The sequence below is a fragment of the Lathyrus oleraceus genome, chromosome 1 (assembly GCF_024323335.1).
Source record: "Lathyrus oleraceus cultivar Zhongwan6 chromosome 1, CAAS_Psat_ZW6_1.0, whole genome shotgun sequence".
Lineage (NCBI taxonomy): Eukaryota > Viridiplantae > Streptophyta > Magnoliopsida > Fabales > Fabaceae > Lathyrus > Lathyrus oleraceus.
In genome coordinates, this window is record NC_066579.1 from 278,148,469 (window position 1) to 278,158,008 (window position 9,540).

Consider the following 9,540-nt stretch of genomic DNA (forward strand, 5'->3'; position numbering starts at 1 on the left):
TGACTGTTGCAAATTTGTGAAGAAATGCCCCAAGTGTCAAATTTATGCTGATAAGATTCATGTTCCTCCGACACTATTGAATGTTACCTTTTCCCCATGGCCCTTCTCCATGTGGGGATTGATATGATTGGGATGATTGAGCCCAAAGCTTCGAATGGACATCGTTTCAGTTTAGTGGCAATTGACTACTTCACAAAATGGGTTGAAGCGGCATCGTATGCAAATGTAACCAAGCAAGTTGTTGTAAGGTTTATCAAGAATCAGATCATATGCCCTAATGGTGTGCCAAGTAAGATCATTACTGATAATGGATCGAACTTGAATAACAATATGGTGGAAGCTCTTTGCAAAGACTTCAAGATTGCGCATCATAATTCTTCTCCCTAGAGACCCAAGATGAATGGGGTTGTTGAAGCTGCGAATAAGAACATTAAGAAGATTATCCAAAAGATGGTTGTCACGTACAAGGATTGGCATGAGATGCTCCCATTTGCTTTGCATGGGTATCGTACATCCATCTACACTTCAACATGGGTAACCCATTTCTCTCTTGTGTATTGTATGGAAGTAGTGCTCCCCGTAGAGGTTGAGATTCCTTCATTGCGTGTGCTCATGGAAGCCAAGTTAACTGAAGTTGAATGGTGCCAGACCAGGTTTGACCAATTGAATTTGATTGAAGAGGAGAGATTAATTGCCATGTGTCATGGTCAGTTGTATCAACAAAGGATGAAGAAAGCTTTTGATAAGGAGGTCAAACCTCGAGTGTTCAGAGAAGGAGACCTTGTACTCAGAAGATTTTGATGTTCAAGCCAGATTCTAGAGGAAAATGGACTCCTAATTATGAAGGCCCGTATGTTGTTAAGAGAGCCTTTTCAGGTGGTGCTTTGATTCTTACAACTATGGATGGTGAAGAGTTCACTCGTCCTGTGAACGGAGATGCAGTTAAGAAATACTTCGCCTAAAAAAGAAAAGAACAGCTCGCTAAGTTGAAAACCCGAAAGGGCGGCTTAGGCAAAAATGAGTGTCTCGGTGGATTGAAAACCCGAAAGGCCGATCCAGGAAAAAATTAGAGATATAAAATAGAAAGAATTTCCCGATAAGTTGAGTACCCCACCGTGGGGCAACTTATGCAAAAATTAGGGATTATGGCAAGTAACTGCATTTTGCTGATCTTCAGTGTTTTGAAGGCTTGATTGAGCACAAGGGTTGACATCGATTCATCACCCCAACAGCGGTCAAGAGCATAGTGGATATCAAGAGTTGGTAGAGGGATTAAGGATCATTTGTATTCAATGTAACCCCTTTCCATGTAAATTACCATTTTCAACTTTGTAAAATCTATGGAGTCTTGTCATTTACAGACTAGCATTCTATTTAATAAAGTTGAGCTTTTATCCAAATTAATTCTACTCTTATTTACTTCAGCCAATAGTTTTTAATTTTATTATGATCATTTTGAAATTAAATTTTTAAATCAAAATCAAGTTTTTCTTTAATATAAAAGCAAGAATTTTTTCCAAAGCAAGTAAAAGGAATATTAACAGCATTTCAATGAGTAGCAAGTCCTTAAGTGTGAAGCATCAGAGGTTCCCCAAGCAGTTAACCCTTCGGGCATCCCTAGACGTTAGTGTTGATTCAGTTCCTCGGTGGAGTGTTTGACCCTCAACGGAATTCCTTTCCTTGTTCGGAGCTGATTTGGTTGATTCAGATACCCTGCGGCGTGTTGTTTTCCCCGACAGAGTTTTTGCCTTCCCCAGCGAAGTTTGTGTTTCCTCAGCAAGGTTGATCTTCAGAGTTGGTTGATCTTCCCCAGTGGATCGCTTTGGTTTCCCCACCAATCTCTATTCAACTTGCTCCCAGTCAGAGTTTCCTCCTGGTTTCTGAGCGGCTTTTGTTATGATTATTTCTCTATAAGGTTATCTCCCATTTTCATGGTGTTGACCTAAAATTCCCCACAGATTGGTTGTTCTATCCTCAACAGATCTTCTCCTTCCCCGGTTAGGTTTGAACATTTGGGATGTTGATTTCTCTGTTCTCCAGCAGTTGTCTCCATATTTTATGGATTGACCGAGGATTGTATCGGTGGTTCAATTTCTTTGCGACATCTATGTATCCTTTGTGATCATTTTGTCAGCATAATCATCATATACATATACATATACATTTGCATAATTTCATAACTTGCATATCCTACATCTTCATATTTGATTTGTTTGAGATTCTTATTCTCTGTTATGGCGGTATTTTATCGTCATACCAAATTTGGTGTTTGTCCTCCTTCAATTGTAGAGCGTCAGCACCTTAAGAAGAAAGACTTTAACCTTTCTCCATTTCCCTACTGAGTTTGTTTCGTCGTGGATGGTTGTTATTTCAGTTTCCTCTCCAGTAGATTTTTTGGAAGGAATTACTCCCCTTGAGTTATGTCCTCATTGGGTTGAGTCTTGATTGATTGTTTCTGTCTAGCTCTTACCTAGATAGATGATTTGATCCCCTAAGAGTCTATTACCCAGTAACTGGTAATATTCTTCTTAGTTTGCAGTTTGTTACTTCTTGCCCAATACCCGACAAAAGTACCCTTTTTCTCCTCAATAGAGTCCCTAGTGTATCTATTCCCCAGGAAGTATATCCTTGATATGTTCATCCTGACCGGTGACAGATATCTTTCTTTCCCCTGCCCGAGTCTATCCTTGATATGTTCACTTTAACCAGTGACGGATATTCTCACTTTTGGTAATCTACCCAGTAAAAAGGTAGTTGTAATCCCTATTTTGTTCACCAAAGAGTTAATCCTTGATATGCTCATCTTAACCGATGACGGGTTTTCTTCTCCTTGTTGTTTTCTACCAGTAACCAATAGTTGTAAATCCTACTTCTCCCGTGTGCGGAGTCTATCCTTGATATGTTCATCCTAACCGGTGACGGATTTTCTCTTATATGGTATTCTATCCAGTAACTGATAGATATAATCCCTATTTTTGCTCCCCTTTTCAGAGTCTATCCTTGATATGTTCATCTTAACCGGTGAAGGATTTTCTCTTTGATTGGTTTTCTACCCAGTAACCGGTAGTTGTAAATCCTGTTTTGCCCCCTCGTAGAGTTAATCCTTGATATGTTCATCCTAACCGGTGACGGATTCTTTCTCCGACGGTTGTCTATCCAGCTTTCGATAGATGTAATTTATACCCTTTTTATTTAGTTGGTATATCCTTGATATGTTCATCCTAAGCGATGACGGGTATCCTCTTTGGCATTTCCAGGCAAGTCTATCCTTGATATGTTCATCCTAACCGGTGACGGATCTTCTTTCCTGTCGAGTCTATCCTTGATATGTTCATCCTAACCGATGACGGATATTCTCACCCTTGGTCTTCTTCCCAGTTACTGGTAGTTGTAAGTCCTATTTTCTGCAGTTTTCCCCAGCAAGGTTACTCTTACCCAGTAATCGATAATGAATACTCCCTCCTGGCATTTCCTCAATGAGTCATCCTTGATATGTTAATCTTAGTCGATGATGAATGTTCTCTTTATCAGATCTTTATTAACTCCATACCCAGTAACAGGTAGTAGATAATAGATTTCTGCTCCTCCTGTGTTGAAGCTTATTTCTTCCCCAGTTGAGTTGAGTGCGCATTTTCTTAGTGAAATCGCTTTTCCTGCATGAGTCGAGTATTTCAGTTTTGTCCTGACTTACTCGTATCCCCTGCAGATGTTGTTATTTCCCCGGCTGAGTCTTTCCATTTTTATATGGATTTCCTCGAGTCCCCCGGTAGTTTTAAGTCGTAGCCTGGCCTACGTATAACTCCTTTCCCCCCCCAAAGTATTTGTCTCCCTAGTGAGTTTTCCTTACAGAATGCACTGTGCTCCTGCGGAGTTTTGGTCTCTCTGATTTCTTTTTTTCCTTTGTGGAAATATTTCCCCATAGAGCATTAACTTTTGCATTCATGTCATATGCATCATGAGTTCTCTTAGGGACCAAAACTTATTTCTATATGTTGTTATTTAAGCCCATTCTACCGAGTTGACATGAAGATTTTAACCTTCGCCTCCTCAGTTTGAATGTCCTTAAATAGGGGCAGCTGTAAGACCCCAATTTTGACCCTAAGATCCCTCATGCAATTTCATCATAAGCATTAGCATTGGGATCATACCTTGGCATCCTCCTTACCCCTTTTCATTGGGTTTATTTTGGGAGAGATCACCAAGCACTTTGTGATTATATCATACTTGTATTTTATCATTTCACTAACCAAAATACCAAAAATATGTCTTTTCATTTGTCTAACCCTTTTGTAGGAAGGGCATGATTCCATTGATTCATCAAGTTCACATCTAGGGTTTGAGGTCCTCATGAACAAAGAGCACAACCAATAATTGATTCAAGAATGGTTATCAACATCATATATGAGTCCCAATCTTCTCTACATATTATATTGATCAAGTTTTCTTCAAGAGTTTAAGGATGATTTGCCTTGGAAACCCTAGTTTGACTAGGTATCTTGAGTAACTTCTCCAACAAACTATCTCACCAATTGATCAAATTTATCAAGGGGCACTTCAAATTTCATAATCTTAAGCATATATGATCTACCATGACCCAACAAAATGTCAAGATATTTGGAAGTTAGCAAGTTGGTTGATGGTGGTTGGCCAGATGGATTCATCTAATAAAAAATGGGTCTCCCTAGACCCTATATCCTATACTTTTCACCAAATGAAAATTATTCCAAGAGAAAACTTATTATAAATGACATTCCAAACAACTTTCATGTTGAGACCTAGATCTAGTTTTGCTTGGAAAATCATTTTCTACGTTGAAACATTATAGGTCATTTTGTCTAAACCCTAATTTGAAAGTCAACTTTCCAAGGCCATAACTTGCTCAATTTTTATGAGATGAAATATTTACAAGTTTCACAATAAAACTAAATGTGTCTACTTCAACTTTTATGTTTGGAGTGTGAGCTAATTCAACTTTTTGGAGCATGTGATATGAGGTTACATTATAGGTCACTTTTGACCTATACCATTGATCAAGTGATTTTTCCAAACTTCAAAAATGCATAACTCTATCATTTTAAATCCAAATGACATGAAATTTGTGACCATTTTGAAGGTCTTTTAGATATATACAACTTTGGTGAAGACACGTTTCTCATTTGAAGCACATATAAAAAGTTTAGCAAGGTGGAATATTGAGACATATGGCTTGACACTTAGAAAAAATTTGATATGTCAAAAATTTCCAAACTTCCACCTCAAATTTCTCCAAGTTCCAATCTCCAAATAACTTGGAAGTTGTTCCTCTTGATCTCATATTTCCAAAGAACACAAATTCATTCATTTTGGACAAGGAATGCATAGGTTGCGCATGACATGAACGTAGTGACATCACTTGGCAAGGATCAAACTTCATATTCAAATGCACACTTGCCTTGCAATCCAAGCTCAATTCATACTATCTAACATTCATTTGTGGACTTATTGCAATGATCTCATGGGCCTGTACATGCCCATGCACCCATGTATCACCATTTTGCCAAAATTGGAAAGTGATTTCAAGTGTGCAAATATCAATGATTTCAGCTAGAAATAGAGCTCCAATTGCTCAGAATTTCACACACATTCGTGCCATCTTTGATCCCCCATCTCAAACCCTCACTTTGCAAAGGATAAACCTGAGAAATTCTTTTGAATTTGAGGTTGAATTTCCACTTTTTTAAATTCAAATCTCCAGGAGTCCACAACCTTGTAAGCATCCAATCCTTATTCTGCAAGTAAGTGGAGTGAGACCAAGCATAAGCGAGATCAAGATCAGTTGAATCCAGACCTCCATTGAAGGTATTTTCCAGAAATTTTGAACTCTTCGATTCTCTCAAATTCTTGCTCAATTCTATTGATTCTTTGGTTGTCTGAAGTCCTACCAATGTAGGCAAGAAGATTGAGTTGCTTTGAGGCCAAATTGAAGCAACTCAGTTCATGTACCTCAAATTTCAACTCCATGTATCTCTCAATATACTTGGAGTTAGAGTGAATTGAGGCCATATTCGAGCCCAGTTCCATTTTTACTTTAAAATCATGTCCTTGTTTTTAATTTTGGTGATGGTTGATGGTGGGCCAGTCCGGTGAGGTCCACCGGAGAAGAAGACCGGAGCTACAGCTTCGGCCATGCGCTGGCATGTCTCACAGCCACAGGATCCACTTGTTTTGTTTTAATCTGGAGCGTGCGTTTTGATTACCAATGTTGCCACGCACTGACTGAGGACCATGGTGGATAGCGCGTTCCTACCCACTTCATCTGCCACCTCAATTAATGAGGGAGATCAAGTGGTCCATGTTTTTTCTGATATTTTAATTTTCATTTTATTTGCTTTATTTTCAATAATTCATATTAAATTTAATATTGATCCAAAAAATATGGGACTTTCACCAAAAAAATTCAAATATTTTACTCTTTCATATTCTAAATTAAAATTGTTTTTTTTGGATCATTATTAATATTTTTCGTGAATTAATTGATTTTGCATTTGTTTTTAATTGTTTAAAAATATTTTTAAATGTCCAAAAATTATGAAATTTTTTCTCCAAGGTCCTTTGCCCTTGTTTGACCTATGATAAATCTCATGGCCATTTCTTTGGTGTTTTGATGAGTTTTAGGAATTGGACAAACCATATTTAATTTAAATGCATTACTTTAGTATTTTTAATTTGAATAAATGCCAAATAAATTTGTTAACCAATTGCGATGACTTTGTTTATGTTTGACTCTTGTTGTTGGGCATTGGTCAAGGTTGATTTGACTTTGTCAAATTTAAATCATTGGATTTAGGGGATTGATGGAATGTACATTCCATCTCCCAAATGAATGGATGATATTAATTTGGTAAAAGTCCTCCTTTAACCAATTTGTGATTTCATTCATTCCCCTTCCACTTCATCTTATTCCCTTTCTTCATTCATTCATTCCATTTGGCCTATGACATCTAAAAGTCCTAATGCTAGTTGGTTGAAAAATTGATATGATGAGATTAGGCCACAACTTTTGCATATTCTTTTTGTGTGTGGTATGATTCATGAGCATAGTTCATTATACTATGTCTCTAACATGCATTAACACCAAAATTCTATTGCCCGACCTCAAATAGTTGTAACTTCTACATAAGTCCAATTACGATTGCTTAACATAGCGCTAAATTTGGGACATAAAAGGCATAAGAATTCTAGTTACTGAGATTGTAAGTCTCCCCTCTTTCATGGTATTGTGTGGAAACTTGGCCTTCTTTCCTTCCTTTGGAAGATGTTTTGGCTCAATGATTCATGCTTGTGATAAGTGAGTTGAGTGTTCTCCAAAGAATGTCTTGAAATGAAAAGCAAAAACAAAACAATACTAACTCCTAACCTACTAACTACTAACTTTTAATTTCAAGCCTTTACTTTAATGCAATTTATTTTAGCACTTTATTTCATTTGCCATTGTTCATATCATTCTAATTGTTTATGTTAATGCAACTTTCACTTTGTCCATTTGGACCATATTGTGTGGTATATTTTGTTTGTGTACACTTTGCTTATTTGTGTGGTCTTTGACCATTAATGTACATAATAATAACAAAAACCCTAAAAAACTTTTGAGTCGATTGTTGGCTTGATCTTGGACAAATGGACTTAGAATCTAGGCAACCTTCCTATGCTAATGGACTTGACTAATGCCAACTTGTTGAAGAACCAAGTGCTTGCAATTTGAAATTCATCTAATACATCTTTGAAGACATCTCTAAGTTCATCTGCAACATGATCATTGTGGAGTTCTTATTTTGAACCTGTGACTTGTGGAATTCATCTGTTGCATGGGCTATTTTGAAGAAGATCATGGAATGGATAAGCTTGGATGTGGCTATATTTATTTGATGCCTTACTCTTCCAGATAATATAATTTTGCATTTGTGTGTTGCTTGATTCTAAAAGTCCAAGGGAATTCTGGGTTTCTATTGACCTTCTTGTCTATTGGATTGCTACCCACTTGGTAAGATCTTTTCAACTCTAAACTTTTAATTTTTGTACATAGGATAGTCTCTTCATCTTCTCCCCGTCTCTTTAATTTCAAAATCTCTCTCTCCATTTTTTAAAATCTTCTTTGTGTGAGCTACTTTTGTTTTAAACTTAGACCACTTTTGCAAGAAAGATAGAAACTTTGGCCTTATGACATTGCATTTTCAAACTTATTTTCTTAAATCAAACTTGTAAATAAACTTAATTATACTTGACCTAAACTTTCAAAAAGCCAAAAAGAACTAACTCATTCAAACTATTTTAGGCCTTTGTGCCTTTCAAACTTAATTTTTGTTAAAAGCAATGTATCCACTTTGAAATTTGTATCACGAACAAAAAGGTTTTGATCCCTCATTTTTATGTTGGTACGTAGGCACAAGACCGAAGGTCCTGTCAAACACAAAAATATAATTAATGAATTCTTTTCTCATCCCCCCATTCTATTTGTTTTTAACATCACTTTGTACAAAATACATATGCACACAAAAAGGGCTCCCTAGGAGTATCTAGGACACTTTGGGTGTTAACACCTTCCCTCTGTGTAACTAACCCCCTTACCTGTGATCTCTGACTTTTTATTAGTTTTGATTTGAAAACTTCTTACTTTGGGTTTTGTTCGACTTTTTTCCCTTTTCCCTTGGAAACAATAAAAGCGCGGTGGTGACTCTTGTTATTTGATCTCTAGCTTATCCATAGCTTGATGATCATGAATTTCCCGCTACACCAACTCCCTCAATCTTTAGGCATACTCTTCCAACGTGTCTTTATCCTTCTGAGACATAGACCTCAACTGGTCTCTATCGGGCGCCATATCCACGTTGTACTTGTACTTCTTAACAAAGACCTCGCCTAAGTCGTTGAAAGTACGGACGCTTTTGTAAGACCCCAATTTTGACCCTAAGATCCCTCATGCAATTTCATCATATGCATTGGCATTGGGATCATACCTTGGCATCCTCCTTACCCCTCTTTCATTGGGTTTGCTTTGGGAGAGATCACCAAGCACTATGTGATTGTATCATACTTGTATATCATCATTTTACTAACCAAAATACCAAAAATATTTCTTTGCATTTGCCTAACTCTTTCGTAGGTAGGGCATCATCATCATTGATCTATCAAGTTCATATCTAGGGTTTAAGACCCTCATAGCTAAGAGCACAACCAAGGATTGATTCATAATGTCTCAAAGCATCACATATGAGTCTCAATGATCTCTACATGTTATATTGATCAAGCATTCCTCAAGAATTTGGAGGTGATTTTCCTTGGAAACCCTAGTTTGACTGGGTATCTTAAGTAACTTCTCCAACAAGCTATCTCACCAATTGATCAAATTTCTCAAGAGACATTTCAAAATTCATCATCTTATGCATATATGATCTACCATGAGCCTATAAAGTCAAGAGAATTGGAAGTTAGCAAGTTGATTGATGGTGGTTGGCCAGACGAATTCATCTAATCAAAACTGGGTCTCCCTAGACCCTATCGCCT